Source organism: Pholcus phalangioides, unplaced genomic scaffold (genome assembly GCF_987345545.1).
Source record: "Pholcus phalangioides strain wild (caught in Gottingen) unplaced genomic scaffold, Ppha-v1.0 ptg000017l_1, whole genome shotgun sequence".
NCBI lineage: Eukaryota > Metazoa > Arthropoda > Arachnida > Araneae > Pholcidae > Pholcus > Pholcus phalangioides.
The window spans coordinates 26,763,217-26,786,436 of record NW_028301610.1 but is presented as its reverse complement, the minus strand read 5'-3'; positions in this window follow the sequence as shown (position 1 = coordinate 26,786,436).

Sequence of the window (23,220 nt, the reverse complement as noted above, 5' to 3'; positions counted from 1 at the left end):
TTTATTCTTGTCAGGGCCGGAGGTAGGTTTATAGTTTTGCTCAGAGCCGTCCTCAGTGTTGTGCGGCAGGTGCAGTCGCACCGGGCCACGACCTCCTAAGACGCCTTCATATACTCCTATATATGTATGTGTATTAAGGAGTTCTACTCCTATAATAACCAGCCTTTGCGTAGCGTTGTGACGTCACTGGAAGTAGTGCTAAACCTCCTTAAGCCTAACGATCTGATCAGATACGGCGACGATGTATTTTGAAGTTTTTTTCTCCCTGAAGAATTTGAATAACGTAACCAGTCAGAAAATGTTCTTAAAAGACATCGATATTTTTCAACAATAAACACATTAGACTCATTTTAAAAAAATTCGTTTGCCCTTTCCCATCGGTTATGCACTTCACTATTCACTTTTTTTTTCAATTAAACAATGATTTCATAGATCTTCACACACACATTGTAGAGAGTCATCTTAATTTCTTAATTTTTTTCTATTTGAAAAAAAAAAACCAATCATTCTGTACAGATATTTCTATAAGTATGAGACTTTTTTTAAAAAAATTGAGTGTTCCTAAAATTCAACCTTTGCAGAAATATCTTGAAAAATTCTGATTTTTGAACAGATAAATGAGAAAAAAAGCCTTGTATCTTTTTTACTCCTAAATGTTATTTGATAGCAATAAAAGACACCATAATAATGTCAAATTAGAAAAGTTTATTTACATTTTTCGAAAAATGTTGACAACTTTATTTTACATGAATATAAAATCCTTTCATTGATGTAGGAAAAACAAATCTGTCCGCACATGAAATAAATTCAAAAATACACATTTGATAAATGATTTCAATGATTTTCAGTAATTTCAGATATATGCCAGACTACACAAACCTCGATCCGTTTAAAGTTGTTCTGCTACTTTTCTGCTCCATTTTAAGCCGCTATCAGTTTCTGCGCGCTGTGGAATTCAGTAACGTAGTGGGTGTGGACCTGGATTCAGACATTATTTCGTTTTGCGCATGGTCTCTTTAAAGCCGGGCCCACACCAGTCAACGGCGTTGGAGCCAGGGGTGCCGTGGGAGCTCGAGCAACCAAACTGATTTTGTAAACAAGTTTGAGCACCGCCATAATTTATTTACAATAGAAATTTTCTGCATAAGGCCGTGCACATAGTAAGGCGACCAAGAGGCACGGGAGTGCATAATAGACACTAGCGAAGAAAGCAATTGTATTGTTTTATTTTACGCAGCACATACTCGAGAAGCGAGTAAAATAAGAGAAAGAGGCCACTTGACAAGGTGCGAGAGTTGAACGAACATTTTTCTTTTCACCTCGATCTGCTGATTTTTGCTATCAGCTGATTGGTCCGTTTCCCCTTTTTTTTTCTTTCCCTCTTCTGCGAAGTGATCATCATCACACCCTTACATTTCAGAACCCCCTCCGGTCATTTTCTCTATTCCCCTCCTCTTTTACTATGTACGGCCATCTCTTCCTCCACCCCTATGCATTTTTCTCTCTTTAGTCGCAATTATTGGAACTCATACCTCTTCACTCTACTATGGCCGCAGCCTAATTTGATCATTTTGCCACACCGCGGTCATTTTGTACGTCGTCATTTTGTCACACCACGTCTCTGTTGTACCCATGTCAGGAAAGTTTCTTGAGAAGGACACACCGGGTATCGAACTCGCGACACCTCTAAACATCTTTTGGTACTTTAGGTGAGTATCTTATCGACTTGGGCTACCGTGCCCGGGTGCAGCGTACAACTGAAGCTGCACTCTTTTGACGCCTATGACTCCAGCAACGATACGCTGCGCACGTGCGCAAAAAGAACTCGTGGCGACTCAAAACAAAGCAGAAGAGGGCAGAACAAATTCTAACTGGGCGAGGTGTGAGTTGTCAAGATACTGTCGATATATAGTGATCGCTACTACTAATCATCGTGTCGGAACAAGTAAACGTGGTCCAACGCGCATGAATAAGCAAATTCCTATGATTTACTGACTCCTAGTGGATCGCACGCCGACGAAAGGTTGCGCTGTTCATCGTCCACATCGATCCAGCTATCCGCAGCTCCATCACAAAAACCAGTTTTCTGCTGCGCAAAGCGGTGGGTATGGACCCGACTTAACATGAGGCCCGCATCAACTTACCTTACCGAGTAGGCCATAGGTATAGGAATTTTCTGGAACGTATTGATGTACCCTCAAGCCAAAACTTTTAGCAGTTGTAAATGATTTTAGTATAGCCTAGAGCAGTGGTTCTCAACATTTTTTGACTCACGGAGCCCTTTTCAGTATATAATTTCTATTTCAAAGCCTTGTTTGATTCGAAAAGCCCCTTTTTGGGTAAAATTTTTGGAACTATGTAGGCCCTTTTTTTTAATCATCTATCAAATTTACTGATTTATTTTATTTTCCTCGAGTCGCCGCGGAGCCCCCGGGAAGTGCACACGGAGCCCCAAGGGCTCCGCGGAGCACCGGTTGAGAACCGCTGGCCTAGAGCATGTATATACTCAACCCAGTCCACGGACCAAATGTGATCCCACACCGTATTTACAGATCACTTCCGTGATCCACGGCACTGTTCTAGAGCACTTAAGCAGCCCCGACGCATTTCCAGATCACCACGGCACATTTACTGATGTGGCCCGTGACAGTTCCACATCATTCAAATGGTCCGTGATCATTTTATCATTTTTGTCGCACTACGGTCGTTTTCCGCACACGAGGGCTAATTAGACCGAGACCTACAATTTATTGCCGATTCCAAACGGTAGCCTGTTTTTATACTCATCGAGAGGTTGGTAAGCTAATCCATCGATGTGGGACTCCTCAAATGGTCCGTGATACAGTTCCACATTACTCAAGTGGCCCAAGTTACAGTTCACATCCCTCAAGTGACCCACATGACATATTTACATATTACTTAAGTGAAGTGTGGCAAAGTTCCAGAGCATTTAAGCGGCCCGCGGCGCAGTTCCGAATTTCTCAAATTGCCCGTGGCACAGTTCTGAATGATTCAAGTGGTCCACAGCACGTTATCCTGATCGCTCAAGTAGCCCACGACACATTTCCAGGTCACTTAAGTGGTCCGAGACACTTTTTCTAATCAATGAAGTGGTCCGCACTCTCCTAAAGGTTGAGCAGTGAGTACCCTTAGCCTAGGGATTTTCAGGGCTCTCAAACTGTACTCCGCCAAAGATTTCTTGGTGTTCCATGAGGAGATCGGTGATGAAATGCAAGAATATTTTTTTGTAAAACATCCATACTCTATTGCGAGATGTACATAGCAAAAGGACCACGAGAACCATACTCTATCGCTAAATGTACGTAGCAGGACCACGATAACGACAGTCTATTGCAAGATGTACATAACAGAAGGACCACGGGTACCACACTCTATCGCCAGATGTATATAGCTGTAGGACAGCGAGAACCACTCTCTATCGCGAGATGTACGTAGAAGAAGGACCACCGGAACCACACTCTAACGCGAGATGTTCATAGCTTAAAGGCCGCGAGAACCATACCCTATCCTGAGATGCACATAGATGTACAATGACAACCATACTCTATCGCGAGTACGTAACAGAAGACCGTACTCTCTCTACCGCGAAATGTACGTAACGGAAGGACCACGAGAACCACATATCGCGAGATGTACGTAACGGAAGGACCACGAGAACCACATATTGCGAGATGTACGTAGCATAAGGACCACAAGAACCAAAGTATATGTATCGCGAGATGCACATAGAAGGACCGCGAGAACCATACGCTAGATGTACGTAGCAGATGGATCACAGGAATCACTCTATTGCGAGACATATAACAGAAGCACCACAGGAACCATATTATCTATCGGTTGATGTACGTAGCAGAAGTACCACGGGAACCACACTCTACCCATCACGAGATGTACGTAGCAGAAGGACCACGTGAACCACTATGCTACATCTATCACGTGATATTCATGGGAGAAAGACCACGGGAACCATACTCTATTGCGAGATGTACAGTACGCACAACTTTTAACCGAACGATGGCGAGATCTTGGGTTCTATTTGTTGTAAAAAAAAAAGGAAAGGTAGCAGCATTCTTCTTCGTTTAAGATCTTCCATAAGTGTATTAAGTTCATTTTTTCTCAAGGGGTCATCTAGATGTTAAAAATAGATAAAAATTTTGAGTCCAATGGTAACCCCATTTTTTCTTCTATATTTGGATTCAGTATCTCAAGAAATGCCGAAATATCAAATTTCATCAATTTTGAACGAACAGTTAGTGAAATATAAATTATTGAAAAATGAGTGTCGTAATGTTAAACAGAAACATCTTGTTTTTGAGCATAATTGCTGAAATAATATAGGTATCTCATTACTTTTTATTTTAAATGATAGATTCTAAATGGCCAAACAATTTTATTACTCATTTAGAACTTGGCTTTTTTTCAAATATGAGATGAATCATTAAAACATTTCAAAAATTTATGAATAGAAAAGCTACATTAATTTTTACTCTTCATTCAAATCAGCATAGTCGAAAACACAAGAGAATCAATTTTCATTCCAATCTGACCTCTATTTCGCAAGATATGAGCGATTATATGAAAATGACCACTTTTAGGGACCATATACTAGATATAAATTTGAAACTCATTGAAAAATTTCTCATGAAATTTCTCTTACAAATTATGCGAAAATGTTTAAATACGAAGCTCATAACTTTAATGAAATGGACAATTATTGTTTTAAGTATACGGTGATACGATAGATAAGTCATCCATCCAGTTTTTCAAACATTTTTTTGTTTTTTAAGTATTCGAGTAAACAAACAACGAAATTTTGTAATTTTCCACTGTTTCAGAAATTCGTTTCATTCCTTAAACAACATTCATGAGCTGAAATGGTAGATGTAGTAATGTGCAAAGAATTCACAAATTAATACCATACAATTAGATTGATGTTAATATTTATGGAGATAATAATCAATAAATAACGGTTCAACGAATAGCGTAAATCACCTTAGTGTGCGCCAAGTTTAGGGTAGTGGCTATTGCTGGAGTCGTCTCTGCTAAAACCATGGCATTTTGTTTAATCCGTATTTTTTTTTTTTAGCATTATTAAAAATTGGGGAATTGCAAAATGAAACAAAATTATTATTTAAAATAGTGCAACGATCATCGGAAAATTCTTATATTTTTTTCTAAATTGACGAAATTGTCGTCACAAAGCAATTGCTTTGTGACACATCATTTGAAATAATTATGATATAAATATTCGTTCAATCACGGATATAAAGTCACTAAAATGAAGAGTAATAAAAAAAAGTTTGTTTTCCACACCTCCATAAAATAAAAATTAATTATTTTTCAACAGCATTAAATCTAAACACTCGCGTAGCATATGGCGTATTTATCGTTCGAAACTTCTTTAGTGTGTGTTTTCCCCCTGCAATCAAACTTAAAATTCAGTTTCTCAATGTTGGGATTGTCCCCAAACACATTTTTATTCATATCTCTCTCATTTTTATACTTACAGCGATGAAATTTTATTTTTAGGTCAATGCAATGGGATAAATCAGATAAGATAGAAAAAAAACAATGGTTTATATTGAAGATTTTGAAGTTTGAACAATACTAAATATGTAGATGACCCTTCATCAAGACGAATTGCACATAGTCGGGAAGAAAATCACAAACCATAATTTTTGGTGAAAACCGCTTCATTATACAACTTTTAGAACCCAAGATATCGCCATCGTTCGGATAAAAGTTGTGCGTACTGTACATAACAGAAGGACCACGGATACCATACTCTATCTATCGCGAGATTTACATAGCAGAAGGACCATGGAAATCTCATTCTATTGCGAGACGCATAACAGAAGGACCACGATAACCAAACTCTACCTGTCATATGTACGTAGCAAAAGGACCACAAGAATCATACTCGATAGTTAACACCAAACGATGTTTAGAGCTGTCGGGAGTTCGATACCCGATTCGTCCTAGTCAGGAACTTTCCTCACACGGGGGTACAACAGATACGGCTACAACATGACCACAGAAAACATTGCTACCGCAGGAAGTCCAACTCCTCGGTGAGTATAAAAAAAGGCCAAAATGTCGAACGCTGCTGTTCGGAAAAGGCAATAAATTGTGTCCCGGTCTAATAAGCCATCGAGTATAGGTGACCGTGGTGCCACAAAAATAATCAAATAATCGATCTCGAGATTTTTGCGCGATCAATTGGTATGCAAAATGATCGCGTCATGAAAAAACCTGGTAAAGTGAGATCGCGTAAAGCGAGGGATGCCCACAAGAAAAACGTGACATGGGAACAAAATTTCACTTACGAGAAAGATCGGAATCCGTATCAAAATGAAGATCGATCTGAAGTGCCTTTCGGCAACTAAAAAGAGGGGTGGTGTAGGAAAGACAGAGTATACGAATAGATGATGATACGAACTTTGAAAGTTGTTACGGGGCGGAGTGTTAATAGAGAGGAGTATAAGAGAGCGTATGAAATAGTGCCAAGCGTCTCGATGTTGTTGACAGACTTGCGCTAGCGAAGTGTGTACTGGAGTGCAAGCCCATCACTTCCAAGGGTCGGATAGCGTCTGTCACCTCCGCAAACTAGAACGAAAGTTGCTGCTGCTCGGGCGCGTATGTGAACGCGACTGTTCAAACTCTCGCACATAAGTGGCTTTTCAAGGTGGAACGAATATGAAAGCCCGAATGAACGCGGCTGTCCGAGCCCTTCGAAATAGAACGAAAGTGCAAACAAACCGGAAAAGAAGCGGCTGTCCAAGCCCTTCAATCTACACTCATGTCCATAAATTAAGGATAATGCCAGCTCCGGCAAATAAAGGTTCAGAAACAAAACAAACGTTACTTATTCATAAAGCCCATTTATTAAACCAAAGATAAAGAACAAATGGTGTATGTATGATACCATTCATAAAAACTACGATTTTTGCTCCCTGGAGCAATTGTAAAAAATATCTCCTTTACAAAAACTTACTATTACATGGTTGGTATGATGGTTAATACATTGTATGTCTCCCATGCGATGAAATACAGTCCGTACAACGCCTAGGCATGCTGAGTATCAAATTATCGATCTGATCTTGGAGAAGATCACTCCACTCAGCAAGCAATGCTCTCCGAAGTTCCGGTACACATGTAGGAGGTGGTTGACGGGCTGCAACTCGTCGGCCAAGCATGTCCCACACATGCTCTATCGGATTCAAGTCAGGTGAGAATGCTGGCCATTCCATACGGGTTATATCCTCAGATTCAAGGCATTCGTTTACGGTGTTTGCTCGGTGAGGACGGGCGTTGTCATCCATAAACACAAATTCTGGCACCCCATGGCACCCCTAAACAAACGTAAATGTTGTTCCAGAATGATGTCCCGATAAATTTGGGCTTTCATGGTTCCGGTTTGAACATGCAGATCAGTTCTGGAACCCAGTATAATTCCACCCCAAACGAGCAATGCTGCACCACCGTAACTGTGTCGTTCAATGATGTCTTGGGGGTAACTGATACCTGTCGTTCTCCAAATGAAAGTCCGACGTGAATCAGACTGCAAGCTAAACCTGGACTCGTCGGAAAACATCACACAGGCCCACTGTGACGATGTCCACATTGCATGTTCTCTACTCCAGGCTAATCGTTGCCGACAGTGAGCGGAACACATCTGACAGGCCTGCGAGCATATAGACCAATATTTCCCAAACGTCTGTACACGGTTTGCCTTGAACTGTGGTACCCGTGACTGCAGATAGCTGACGAGACAGGTCGGATGCTGTGCTCCGTCTGCTTCTTTTGGCAGTTACTGCCAAATACCGGTCTTCATTCGGCGTTGTAACTCGGGGGCGACCTGTACTGTAACGTCTACTGACATTTCCGTTATCTTGGAATCGTTGCCAAAGCCTAAAGATGACACTTTGGGCAATTCCAAGTTCCTCGGATACTTCCATCTGAGTACGCCCACATTCCAGGCGGCCGATGATTCTAGCACGTAAAAAAATCATCCACATGCGTCCTCTGTGTCATAACTATTCGCTTATGGCACTGAGCGCCTTACAGAACTCTTGTGAACAATTTTACTTCTTTGCCACCATTCTTTATATCTTCTTACACTCTCGTCATTGTGACGTACTATCGGCATCATCTGGTGGCTTCCTGAAATTTGCATATCATTCTTGCAGATGTGTGTGATAATTCTACAGGTGAAATTTTTACTTTTTTCTTAATCTTGCTGTAACCCATTGGTTACCGTGGGGTTCTGTTACTTTGATGGCAATTATTTTACTTTTAAGTTTAAAACATTGTTCTAATTTTCGTGGAGTTTCTCTAAACTGCATTTGAACGAAACTTCTCTAAATTATTTCTAACCCAAAAAATGCGTTGAAATAAAAGCTGAAAAACAAGAATGTTTTCAATGATCTTTCAATGCATGTAAATATAAATCAACTAAATAGCTGTTATGCTGTCTCTGAGGGCTGCTAAAACCTCAGGGTTACCCTCGCACAAGTGCGATTTGTTGTACTTTCAGGCCCATTTGAAGTTAAGTGAAGCAATCGCAAGTTATAATTAAGTTTAGATAGCTTTGTCCTTAATGATATTTGAGAGAAATGCAAAAGTAATTCTTGCGCACATATATAAATTTCAAGATAAATTAGGGGTCATTCAAGTATTACGTCAGCATCGACGGGGGGGGGGGGGTTCGGATTTGCTGACTTTTGATGACGAGGAGGGATTTGAACGTTGCTTACGTCATCAATCACCCTTTTTGAAGATATGAAATATTCTAAGCTGCTGACGAAATTTTGCTGACAAGGGGAGGGGGGCGGTCGGTGTTTTGCTGACTTTTGCTGACGGGGGGGGGGGAAGGGGGTCAAAAATGGCTAAAAATCTGCTTACGTAATACTTGAATGGCCCTTTAGTAAACATTTGTTTTTTCAACCAAAATTATTGTCGAAATGTCAGCAGTTGGAACTCATTTTTTGCCGCTTTTCATTTGAAAATAATGATAAGTACTGAATGGTAAGTCTTGAATTTTTACATAACTGTTCATTTTAGCACGTTAAAAGTGGTAAAAATCGAAAATTTTAATCGTCGATGTCTGAATAAAATTTTCTTCAATTGTTTCATTATAAATTTCTTTCTCAATATTGCAAATTTAATTGCTTTTTTGATTGGGAGCCATGTAAAAAACTTTGTTACACGGGACCGCGTACTATCCATACAGGGAGCATAGCGCGTGATAGGGGTTCTCAACCAATCAGAAGCTTGCACGCACGTGCCGTTTGAAAGAGTACCGGGCGAAATGCGGTTTTGGAAGAAAGAATTCAGTCATGTAAGACGTATGAAAAAAATTCATCGAGTGGCGACCCGATGGTCGTCTTATATTTTTGTATTATTAATGAGTTTATGTATGTGATCCCTCAAATTTCAGGGTGCGAACATAGTGCACGCTGGTTTCCGATTCTGCAAGTTTGCGCCGTTATGGATTGGTTTAAAGAACCTGAAATTCACGTCCAATCCATAACGGCATGGATTTGCAGAACCGGAAACCAACGTTCACTATACTCGCACGCTCATCGAGATAATCTACAAACAATCTAAATAAACACGAGAGAGGACCCCAGACATCGTAGGAGACAGACGCATAAATTTTTTGCTCCTAAAATGATAGACCAACTTATCATCTACGGCCCGTACTCAGTCGGAGCCATAACTGTTCAGTAATTCAAATTAATCCTAAAACTAAAAGCTGTCTTAACTTAATATCAACATGTCTAGCAAAACTAAAATTTGCTGTTTTTTCCATGACATCATGATGGACTCGCAGAACTGGAGATGGTCCGAAATTGTCCAGCTATCCGAGGACACAGAAGCCGAGACCAAAGTTCGAGCCAAAGCTGCAAGAGAACTACTCAAGTTTTCGGAGCGGAAATTCTCAACCTTCCAGAAAATGAAAAGACAAGCAAATCTCCAACAAACATGTAAAGGTGATGCAGTCCTTCGCAAAGTCATTGACTACAGCAAACTAAAACCCATAGGAAATGGACCGATAGATCCTGATGAAATCCACTGGGTTAGCTTCAGTGAACTTCTAGCTGTGAACAAATGTGGACTTGCTACAGTGAAAGCCCAGATAGGTCATGCTGATACTCTGGAACTTCAAGAATTCCTGAAACTCCAGGCAATTCAAACTGGAAGAAAGACACAAAAAAATGGGAAAATGCCGGAGACGAAGCCAAATCTCGTCAAAGCAATGCACAAGAGCCGCCAATCACAAAACGGCAGCAATACAGAGGCCCCGCCTACTCCTGAAGCTTGTGTCGGTCCCAGACGGATGACGGGACGAGCGGAGGAAGGAGAAGAACGTCGGAGGACGCAACGCGAGTACGGGGAAACCCAGGAAAGCATATAGCTCCTGAGTTACCGATCCCAACCACCCACGCCCTACGCGCCCGGATGGGATCCTGGACCCAGCCACGGACTCAATCGGCCAAGGCAAACACTTTCCCGTTGAAATTCGAATAGAGGGTAGCTGGTCCAATCTGGCGCCATCTATCGAACAAAAGTGCACAAATAAGTTCGAAGTTAAACTGTTAAAAGATAGCTACAGAATTTTACTCCAGAGCTCTAGAGATCACGATTCCGTGCTCCAACTATGCCGAGAAAAAGGCATAGAAATCCTCAACTACACGAAAGAGGAAAAAAGCACAGCAAACTATGTGCTAAAAGGCCTTGACATAGACACGAGCGCAGCGGATATCAGAGACGAGCTCGAAAAAATGGGGTTCAAAATCCTGAATATTTTCAGCTCACAACAAAAAGACGAGACCGGAAACGTCTAGCGATCTGGAAAATTACAATTCCAAGGGACGACAACATCACTAGATTCTCTGAACTGTCCCGTTTACGACATGTGATCGTCGGCATGCCCCTTACAGGAGAAGGCCCGGCCTCCCGGAGCCAAAAAGATGTATCCGATGCCAGCGATGGACCCACAGCGAAAGTGACTGTTCGTTCCCCCCAGGTGCATTAAATGGGCTAACTCTCACCCCGGGCAGCCGTGCGGAAATGTCACCGGTAAAGACCCCCCGGTCTGTGTGAACTGTGGAAAAAACCACCCGGCTTCATATCGGAAATGTGAAGCTTTCAAGGCAGCTGAAAGGAACTTGATAGCCGAAACCAACCGCCCGGCAAAAAAGCGCCGCTACCCAGCGCCAAAAGAAAAGATAAAATCGTTCACCGTAACGAAATCGTCCAAAGACTACGGGAAAGCTACCTTCCTGCCTGATAGTGTCTGGAAAAATTTCCACAAGTCCCGCGGCACCCTGTGCACCAGTTAAGTCCAGCCCTACGGACTTCAGCACTCAGTCTACCGAGTTGCCGCAAAACTTAAAAAAAATTCAGGGACAGCAACGGCAAAAAATTTTAAAGTCCAAAACCTACGGACATCAGAACGTCTACGGACTTCAGAGGAAACTTCAAAAATTCTTCTCAGCAGACAGAGCCCAGCAGCCCGCCGTCCGAAGAACCGGCAGGAACCAGTGCTGAGACACCTACGGCCACATCCGCGGACGACATTGCGGACACTTCTGACTCTGAGTCGGCGATAAGCCACAATTCTACGTACGAGATGTACGAATTCGCAAAATCCTGCTTTGAGGATATAATGAAGCTTAACTCTGGCAAAGAAAGGAGAGCCATTATCGACAAATTTCTTGTTGAAGCGGGAAATATCTTGGTCAAAGATTGACGAGATGATGCTCTCATGAACTTATTTTATTTCAGCATTTTATCTAATCGGAATTTTCTCAACTTCTCTTGATTTCTTTTCACCCACCTTTTCTCTTGAAAAAATTGAAAAAGAAAACCCTTCTTCAAAAAAAACTTAAAAATTTGTTCTAAAAAAAAAAAAATATCGGTTTTTTTTTGTATTTTTGACTTCTACCATTTTCCGAACTTTGAAAAATAACACACTAATTCTATCTCTGAAATTTCTCTTCTTGTTACTAATCTATATCGATTACAGGTCCAGCCAACCAGGGATCGAGATCGTGCGAGCCAATCCCGTGCGAGCAGAAGCGCAGATACCTTGTCGCATAATCGCCTTCTTCACAGCGAAACATAATCGTAATAGAACTAACACACGAAGGTTGCTGCCGGCATTTTACCTGCAAACATTTGTTTAAATTTAAAATTTAATTTAAATTTAAACTCGACCAGAGACCATTTAAAATCCCTACTTGACAAACTTTCCCAATACACATGCACTTTAAATCATACACATACTCTCTTGTCTTTCCCTTCATACGTGGTCCCCGTGGCCACAATTTGTAAGCCCGCAGATGGTTCGAAAGAGCCAGGCCCGGGAAGAAAAATTTCATTCTGGTCTGGTGGTCTGGATGGAGATAATCGAGCCTCATACAGCCCAGTAAGTATCTGCGTTGAGTCCATCAAATAGGGCAATTATACTCCTGAAGCCGTCATGGTTTGCACTGACATAGGTCCAAGGAAGAATTGTTAGGACTTGCAAAGATCGCCACAGCCCGAAGCCGGAATGATTAGCATCCGGTCCCACATCAAACAGCCAAACTTCCATCAAAGAAATTGGCGTGTGTGCGGTACGTGCTAGTCAACATCTTATGCGAGGACAATGATGCTGCTGCTGTGGTGGTCCAGTGGTCATAGTGACGGACTCGCATCGCCGCAAAGCTGCATTACCTTTCAAGCGGCTTTGCATCGCAGGGACCCGGGTTCTAGCCTCACTTTCCCCATAGTGGTAGTCGGCAGAGTTTGATTTTCTGTGGCTCCCAAATTCGAGGCGCAAATGTGACCAATCTCCCCGTTAAAAAGTCACTCCCCAGAGGCCGACAGGGCTACACACAGTACAAATATTCAATCATCACACTTCACTTCTGAAATATAGGTGGCAGCACTGAAAAATCAGATGCAACACTAGTTTTGAAAGACGACTTTTAAAATTCGAAACCCCTAAGGGGGTCATAAGAGGGTTCAAAGGTTATATAGTGAAATTATGCTGAGCCGAAACAGCTATAGCTATAATTGTGAAATTTGGTCAGTAGTTTTAGTTTGTAATGTAGAGGTTCACTAAAAAGGCATATTTCAAAATTCAACATCTAGGGGGCTTTCCAATACACCGAATAGGGATCCAAACTACACCTCAAAATTTCATGAAATTTCCTACACGTGTAAGCGTAAGAGAGTTGTCATACTAGGGGATTTCAATTACCCGAGTATCGATTGGAAGAACCTTTCAGCTATAGAGATCAATATGAAAGAGACTTTCTTAAGTTGGTGCTCGATAATTACATCAGCATGTATCAAAAGCCACTAGGAGTACTGCTATTTTGGATTTAATTCTTACTAGTTCCGAGGATCTTGTTGAACATGTTTCGGTGGGGAACGAGTTTTCTTCCAGCGATCATCGTGTCGTCAGTTTCCACTAACTTTTCTTCGAGTGAGGTTGATAAGGGGTCATTCAAGTATTACGTAAGCATCGAGGGGGGAGGGGGTTTCGGATTTGCTGACTTTTGATGACAAGGGAGGAGGGGGGTTAGTGTTTTGCTGAAAAGAAAAATATACTTCATACCAATCTCTTATCTGTTATACTTACAGATAAGAGAGAGAGTAATATAACTGTTTTCCTTTCATTTTGGTTTTTTTCTTACTTTTCTTTTCCCCCCTTCCTTTTCCTAACATTACATTACGTTAGAACAAGGTTATCAAAACTTGTATCGTACTTATCACCAATTCATCAGAGATCATCCGAATTTCTTACCAATTGCTTGTGAGCGAAGTGGTTAAATTGAAAAAAGGGTGGGCCCCAAACACTGAAAATATTTAGGATTAGTGGTTTTTCTTAGCTCCCCACCTGGCCAGAAGTGTCTGCCTAGGCAATCTACTCTAGCCTATGCTTACTCTCGGAAATTTGAATCGCATCTCATTTTCATGAGGCCCTCTGCACTTGAGATCCCCGGGCCGTGCCCAGGGAGACTGAGTTAAGTCATGTTTGGTAAATTTAATAGAACAAAAAAAGGACCCGAATGTTTCGGCGTGAACTTGAAGGACATACATCGTGTCACTAATTTTTTTCTTCAGAAATTTATCTTTAAAATAATCCTTTGTTACACGTGTGCCGTCATGTTGAAAGAAATCTGTCGCCACAAAATTGGTTGAATGACTTTTAATAAACCACCCCCCCCCCTCTTTTGATGACTTTTTAAAAAAATAAATTACACTTAAAATCAAATGTAAGAAATGTGGTTGAACTGCGTAGGAAATAAAAATTGAACTGCTCATTAATTTTTTCATTGAACAATTTTTTTTTTGTAAAAATTACAAATTTCTTCGACTTGACGACACGTTTAAAAGAATTGGCAGTGAATTTTCAGGGCGAATGCTAATGTAATTACTGGAAGGAGCATCCCCAGCTAAGACGCCTTCATATACGAGGTGTATTAAGTTCTATCCCCAGCCGCCACGACGGCAGCGACATCGAATACAAACGAATCACGTGACTCGATGAAAACAAAGTTCGTGCCTGGCAATTTCTCCATTGAAATGTACAGTTCGGTCTCTAAATATTGCTTCTAAAGATTCAAAAAAAGGATAGAGAACTCATCTAAAGATTAAAAAAATATATTAAATTTCATTAATACTGGAATAATTTCTTTCATTAATGCTGAATTTATTTCATTAATTTTGAAATTTTCCTTCATTAATTCTGGAATTATCCTTTTCATTAATTCTGGAACTATCCCTTTCATTAATTCTGGAATTATCCCTTTCATTAATTCTGGAATTACCTCTTTCCTTAATTTTGGAATTAACTTTCATTAATGCTGAAATTATCTTTACTAATTTTGGAATTATTTCATTGATGCTGAAATTTTTTTTCATTTATTGTTTTAAATTGCTATTTATGGCATAAGAAAATAACGGGCGATTGTGTGTGTGTGTTTTCACAAAGTCACGTGATCTTTCGGCGAATGATGTAGCGGACAACGTTCTCAGCACTGCCAAGGCGAAGACCTCTGACATCATACTCCCTCCAGTAATGTAAAGCTCGATGGGTATTATACCTCCATGATTGAAAATGGCTATTTGGGCATTTAGCAACTGCGCAGTAATTTGGTGTCTCGAGTAGTATGGGCCCCACTCCACCGCCGGAAGTGACGTCACACTTCCGGTGTTGAGATATAGTACGAGGTGTCTTATCTCTTTTCCGGTGTTAAGTGGCAGCTGTTGTTAATTAAATGACTTCCGGTGTTGAGATATAGTACGAGGTATCTACTATAGTACGAGATGTATAATTACAAATTATCTCTTTTCCGGTCATTAAGTGACATCTGCTGTTAATTAAGCGACTTCCGGTGTTTATCAAGTGACTTCTGTTGTCTATTAGGTGACCTACGCTGTTTATCGCTACAGAATGCCGACATCCGGTGTTTATTGACATCTGTTGTTCATTAAGCGACTTCCGGTGTCTTATCGCTATTGGCTGTTGCTGCCTTATCGCTATTGACCTACGCTGTTTATCTCTACAGAATGCCGACATCCGGTCATTCAGTGACATCTGCTTTCGATTAAGAGACTTCCGGTGTCTTATCTCTACAGAATGCCGACATCCGGTGTTTATTGACATCTGCCGTTAATTAACCGACTTCCGGTGTTTATCAAGTGACCTCTGTTGTGTATTAGGTGACCTCCGTTGTTTATCTCTACAGAATGCCGACTTCCTGTGTTTATTAAGTGACATCTGTTGTTCATTAAGCGACTTCCTGTGTTTATTAAGTGACATCTGTTGCTCATTAAGCGACTTCCGGTGTCTTATCTCAATTCCGGTGTTTATTAAGAGACTTCCGGCGTTTATTAAGTGACATCTGTTGTTCATTAAACGACTTCCGGTGTCTTATCTCTACTGTTTTCTATTAAGAGACTTCCTGTGACTTATCGCCATTATTTTTGACTTCTGTGTTGACTTATTTCTATTGGTAATTAGGGACTACGGATCATTGAGGACTACGGACGCTGTAAATATTTTTGACAAGCTTCTAGACTCATCGAGTATCGGGTGACTATATTTTGAAAAAACGGGACATTTCACTCCAGAGCGTTTCCACTATCTAAGAGGGGGCTTTTGTCCTAATTTCCGGTTTTTGCCAGAATTCTCACCTTGTCTCGGCACTTCCCGTCTCTTTCCTTCCCCCAATGATATGTGTTTTGACGACGTCATGTTACGACTTTAAAGCATGTCTTTACGCCCCTGTTATCACTGTTATTCGCTGATGTATTTATGTTCTCTTACTTATCCCTCTAGCTGACAGTGTTCAACCACATAGAAGGCATCCGTGCAAAGAAAGGATCCGAAAATTTTAGCAGTTCCTTTTATTCCAATTTGATTGTATTATGATTTCAAACGTATCCTAAAACAATGTATTTAGAAAAAAGAAAAATATCTAGTTAAGAATCTCAAATTTATTTACAAATCAAACTTCTATTTATCTCAGACTTGTCTCAGTAAATAGTTTGCATTATGTTGTTTGTCAGTCGTTATAACTATTTTTTCCAACTTGCTTCTCACCATACAATTTTTTTTCTAATTCGCTGTCGATCTACTGTATTGCCGTTAACGCTGAATCGTTTTAAAATAAGAAACATTGTAGAAAAATTGAGAATTAAAAACGATTTAAAACAAATTTTAAAAAAGTAAAACAAAAATGACGTTTTATATAAAAAAATTAATCGAAATAAGTCTTCAAAACAATAAAAATAAGATATAATTACAGAAATAAATAATTTTGAACGACTAAAAATAATAATCTAATATAAATAAAATAACAAAAGTAATGAAAAAATGAAACATGAAATAGTAACGATGAAAAAAAATAAAGGAGTGAAAAAACTAACAATGAAAATAAAATGATTACACAAAGATAATAAAAATCAAATAGATAAAATAATTACGATGAGTAAATTAAATAAAGAATTAAAAAATAACAAAAGAACGAATAAAACTAATGTTAAAATTTGAATAATTAAAAAATTAAATGAAATAAAATAAAATGATAATACAAATAAAATAACAAAGACAAAAATCCAATAGATAAGATAAAGACATGAAAAAAAATTGAATAAATAAATGCAAAAACTATCAATAAAATTAACATAGCGGTAGTAAAAATAACAATGAAATTGAAATATTAAATGATTAATAAAATGAAGCAAAAACAAATGAAAATAAAAAATAATAATACTATGAAATAAATAAAATACTAACATAAATAGCTGTATTAACAACTGAAAAAATAAAACAGATCAAAATAATTAACTATGAGATGGTTGTTTGAATATATATTCTTACTAAATTTAAATGTATTCGAATATGTTTCTCTCCAAGCACCCTCGCTGCATACAACGATTTCAATATAACATTACTGAATTCTTCAGCGGAAACTTCATAGAGATTTTCATCACCACACTATAAACATTCAATTTTTCCTGATTTGAAGAATGATTTTGCTGATTATATTCAAATACAAATACAACGCCACAACAGGCAAAATGCCCAAAGAGATGGCTGAGAAAAAGATGCCCATAAAAATATTCTTGCAGCATTATTCCTTAGATATCACTGTTCCATACCATACATATGCACAAACATCTAAAGTGCACGCAGTCAACTGCTACCATTCACTGAAACGAACATTTTCTTAAAAGACGAGAGGAGAGGTTTCGGTTACTGATGACAATGATAAAGGCTAAAAAAAAATAAACTGCGGTTTCTGTTATGATGTGTGTCAACTAAAGAGTGGACATCCTTCATAACATTGGTGCGAGAAAGAATAAAAGTTACAATGTTCTCAGAAGCAAGTGTGTGTAACCAATAAAATAATTATACTCTAAGAAAAGGGATAAAAAAACATTAAAAGTGATAAAAACGATTGAAAAAAAAAAAAATTCAATATGAAAGTCAACTACCAATATGAGTCTTTTTTTTCACTATTTCTAAATCGCATGTCATATCATAACTTAGAATGACTATATTATTAACCGAGCATTATTTCTCTCTAAATTATTTAGTAGGAATCTTTCATTCATTATTCCTTTCGTAAAAGTTCTCAGTGAATGCTTTCCCAAAACAGTTTTTGGTTTTCAATCTTTGATTCGGTTATACTCGATTTTTTTTTCTTGATGAAGGACTGAATTCTCAGTGGTTATCCTCTCATTCAGTTTACTATCTTTTACTAATTTTGACACATTCCACTTCAAATCAAATTGAATTTGTTCTTTTTATACATGCAGAAAAAGGTGAATTTATGAGAAACATGTTTACCATCTAGAGGCACCGAAGATTAAGCAAATTACGTTATAATTAAGGAAATAAATAAAATAAACAAAATATTAAAAAAAACGCACAACATTAGCAAGACAGAATTATTAATGTCAAATAAAAAATATAAAATAGACAAAGAAAAACACATACAAACACAACATAAATAAGACAAAATTCTTATCTTATGATGAAAAGTGCAAAAGAAACAAGGCTTTAAACATTGAAACAAGACAGATTTTACATTTACTTTCACACAAAATTACAAGATTTAACGAAATGAAATGATTTTTTATACATAAATTATTCTTCTTAGATTATTTTCATTTTTTCATATATTCAACGGAATGGGTTAAATCTCGTTTTTCTAGTTTTTCATAGATTTCACAGCGATGTTCAAGGCCTCACCTAACCGTTATGCTTTAAAACGAATCAATTAATTGGTTTGTTCTCCGACTGCCAAACAAGAGCAGCAATACTAAAGTTAAAAATTTCCATATTTATCTAATATTGTAAAATACACTTTGTTAGAGTTTTTTCAAATCCGGAGTAACTACGTCGATTGCATGTATTCTTTTCAAACAAATCAAGACGAATCTTCCGTATTAATTCTCTTCTCATACGGTGGTTATGAATTCATTTTTCTCTCATCTTTGAAATTACATAGGTTTCGATGTGATTCGCATATGATGGTTAGCTATGTATTTGTTCTCATACATTTCTGCATTTGCTTTGTCCATAGCTTTGATATTGCAATCATTTGCATCCATACTGCAATTTTCAACTTCTCTATTCCCGCGAAATCAAAGGGATTTTACTAAGATCATCGATTCATTCAACGTCTTTTAACTCATACTCTGGCTTGTTTTTTTTCTCTACTCCATAATATATTTTCCACTTTTATATTTAAACCCAAATTAACTTCCATTTTCTAAACTAAATTTTTCAAATGGATTTGGATTCATACAATTTTCGAATGATGTTCAATATGATGAGATTTAATTCAGCTCTTTCACGTGACATTCTTTCAATGCATTAATTTATTTCCATACATTTTACCTGATTTTTCAAATTACCAATTTTTTTTTTGATAAAAACACACTTATGTATAACTTTTCTGTATCATCTTTACCAATTAAAACAGAAAACCTTGATCGTTTTGAGTTACTAAAATACGGATTCGATTATTTTACTCTTTGTAGGCCTATACAAACTCAAACTTATATTTGGATCTCATCATTCGCTATGTTTCAAAGAATTATTTTTAGATAAAACTTGCATTTTCGATAAAAACAAATTTGCGTCGAGGTTTCTTTCTGCAATTTCTCTAATGTTTATTATCTCTGTATGGTTTTTTATTGTAAGCAAACAAATACACACACATACACATTACACAAATACGGGCCAATAACACACGAAAAGGAATTCAGAAGAAAAAGAAAAAAAGACATACACATATAACGAATATACACCATGTGGCCTCAAGGGACAGAATTCGAGAATTTTTTGTCATGAATTTTATGATTCTCAGCTATCAGCTAAATGACATCGAGGCTTGATAACTCCCATCTCGAACATCATATCAATTACGAAACACCCATATCATTAAATACACAGTGATTCTCACCCATATGACCATTAATGCTGGGGATTATACTTTGATTAAGACAAATTTTATCACTTTAAATTCACTTGAAACGTATATGCACCTGGTAAAAAATTTAATTCCCTCCTTCCCCCGTACAAGACTATTGAAAAAGACGATTAAGTCAGCAACATTTGTGCGTCATTCTTAACTTCAAGAATTTTGAAGTCCTATATTACGACACGATCTTAACCATTCGATGGGTTTATCACCCAAGATTGTCGTTTAGGACAGATACAAATAAGGTGAAAAAAAGGCGTATCATCAATATAGTGGAAGAGAAATCATTAACTACACAAGTATTACAGTGGGTTTATTCAGTAAAATAGTTAGTATGCTTTAAAAAAAAGGAATAAAAGAAAACATTAAAAAATTATAAAGAAACGCTAAAATTGGCAAAATCATTGAAAATGATCAAAAATACACTAAAAATTGAAAATTATAGAAAAACATTAAAAGTTAAAAATATGATGAAAAATTTCATTGTCTTGGACAAAAAGTGTGCTTGCCACTTGCTACAATTACAATTTGGATTACCAACAAAAATAATTTTTAACACAATAATTTTTGTTCGTAATCCTTTGCAAGGATAAGGCAAACACACAAAAATTATTGTGTTAAAAATTATTTTTGTTGGTAATCCAAATTGTAATTGTAGCAAGTGGCAAGCACACTTTTTGTCCAAGACAATGAAATTTTTCATCATATTTTTAACTTTTAATGTTTTTCTATAATTTTCAATTTTTAGTGTATTTTTGATCATTTTCAATGATTTTGCCAATTTTAGCGTTTCTTTATAATTTTTTAATGTTTTCTTTTATTCCTTTTTTTTAAAGCATACTAACTATTTTACTGAATAAACCCACTGTAATACTTGTGTAGTTAATGATTTCTCTTCCACTATATTGATGATACGCCTTTTTTTCACCTTATTTGTATCTGTCCTAAACGACAATCTTGGGTGATAAACCCATCGAATGGTTAAGATCGTGTCGTAATATAGGACTTCAAAATTCTTGAAGTTAAGAATGACGCACAAATGTTGCTGACTTAATCGTCTTTTTCAATAGTCTTGTACGGGGGAAGGAGGGAATTAAATTTTTTACCAGGTGCATATACGTTTCAAGTGAATTTAAAGTGATAAAATTTGTCTTAATCAAAGTATAATCCCCAGCATTAATGGTCATATGGGTGAGAATCACTGTGTATTTAATGATATGGGTGTTTCGTAATTGATATGATGTTCGAGATGGGAGTTATCAAGCCTCGATGTCATTTAGCTGATAGCTGAGAATCATAAAATTCATGACAAAAAATTCTCGAATTCTGTCCCTTGAGGCCACATGGTGTATATTCGTTATATGTGTATGTCTTTTTTTCTTTTTCTTCTGAATTCCTTTTCGTGTGTTATTGGCCCGTATTTGTGTAATGTGTATGTGTGTGTATTTGTTTGCTTACAATAAAAAACCATACAGAGATAATAAACATTAGAGAAATTGCAGAAAGAAACCTCGACGCAAATTTGTTTTTATCGAAAATGCAAGTTTTATCTAAAAATAATTCTTTGAAACATAGCGAATGATGAGATCCAAATATAAGTTTGAGTTTGTATAGGCCTACAAAGAGTAAAATAATCGAATCCGTATTTTAGTAACTCAAAACGATCAAGGTTTTCTGTTTTAATTGGTAAAGATGATACAGAAAAGTTATACATAAGTGTGTTTTTATCAAAAAAAAAATTGGTAATTTGAAAAATCAGGTAAAATGTATGGAAATAAATTAATGCATTGAAAGAATGTCACGTGAAAGAGCTGAATTAAATCTCATCATATTGAACATCATTCGAAAATTGTATGAATCCAAATCCATTTGAAAAATTTAGTTTAGAAAATGGAAGTTAATTTGGGTTTAAATATAAAAGTGGAAAATATATTATGGAGTAGAGAAAAAAAACAAGCCAGAGTATGAGTTAAAAGACGTTGAATGAATCGATGATCTTAGTAAAATCCCTTTGATTTCGCGGGAATAGAGAAGTTGAAAATTGCAGTATGGATGCAAATGATTGCAATATCAAAGCTATGGACAAAGCAAATGCAGAAATGTATGAGAACAAATACATAGCTAACCATCATATGCGAATCACATCGAAACCTATGTAATTTCAAAGATGAGAGAAAAATGAATTCATAACCACCGTATGAGAAGAGAATTAATACGGAAGATTCGTCTTGATTTGTTTGAAAAGAATACATGCAATCGACGTAGTTACTCCGGATTTGAAAAAACTCTAACAAAGTGTATTTTACAATATTAGATAAATATGGAAATTTTTAACTTTAGTATTGCTGCTCTTGTTTGGCAGTCGGAGAACAAACCAATTAATTGATTCGTTTTAAAGCATAACGGTTAGGTGAGGCCTTGAACATCGCTGTGAAATCTATGAAAAACTAGAAAAACGAGATTTAACCCATTCCGTTGAATATATGAAAAAATGAAAATAATCTAAGAAGAATAATTTATGTATAAAAAATCATTTCATTTCGTTAAATCTTGTAATTTTGTGTGAAAGTAAATGTAAAATCTGTCTTGTTTCAATGTTTAAAGCCTTGTTTCTTTTGCACTTTTCATCATAAGATAAGAATTTTGTCTTATTTATGTTGTGTTTGTATGTGTTTTTCTTTGTCTATTTTATATTTTTTATTTGACATTAATAATTCTGTCTTGCTAATGTTGTGCGTTTTTTTTAATATTTTGTTTATTTTATTTATTTCCTTAATTATAACGTAATTTGCTTAATCTTCGGTGCCTCTAGATGGTAAACATGTTTCTCATAAATTCACCTTTTTCTGCATGTATAAAAAGAACAAATTCAATTTGATTTGAAGTGGAATGTGTCAAAATTAGTAAAAGATAGTAAACTGAATGAGAGGATAACCACTGAGAATTCAGTCCTTCATCAAGAAAAAAAAATCGAGTATAACCGAATCAAAGATTGAAAACCAAAAACTGTTTTGGGAAAGCATTCACTGAGAACTTTTACGAAAGGAATAATGAATGAAAGATTCCTACTAAATAATTTAGAGAGAAATAATGCTCGGTTAATAATATAGTCATTCTAAGTTATGATATGACATGCGATTTAGAAATAGTGAAAAAAAAGACTCATATTGGTAGTTGACTTTCATATTGAATTTTT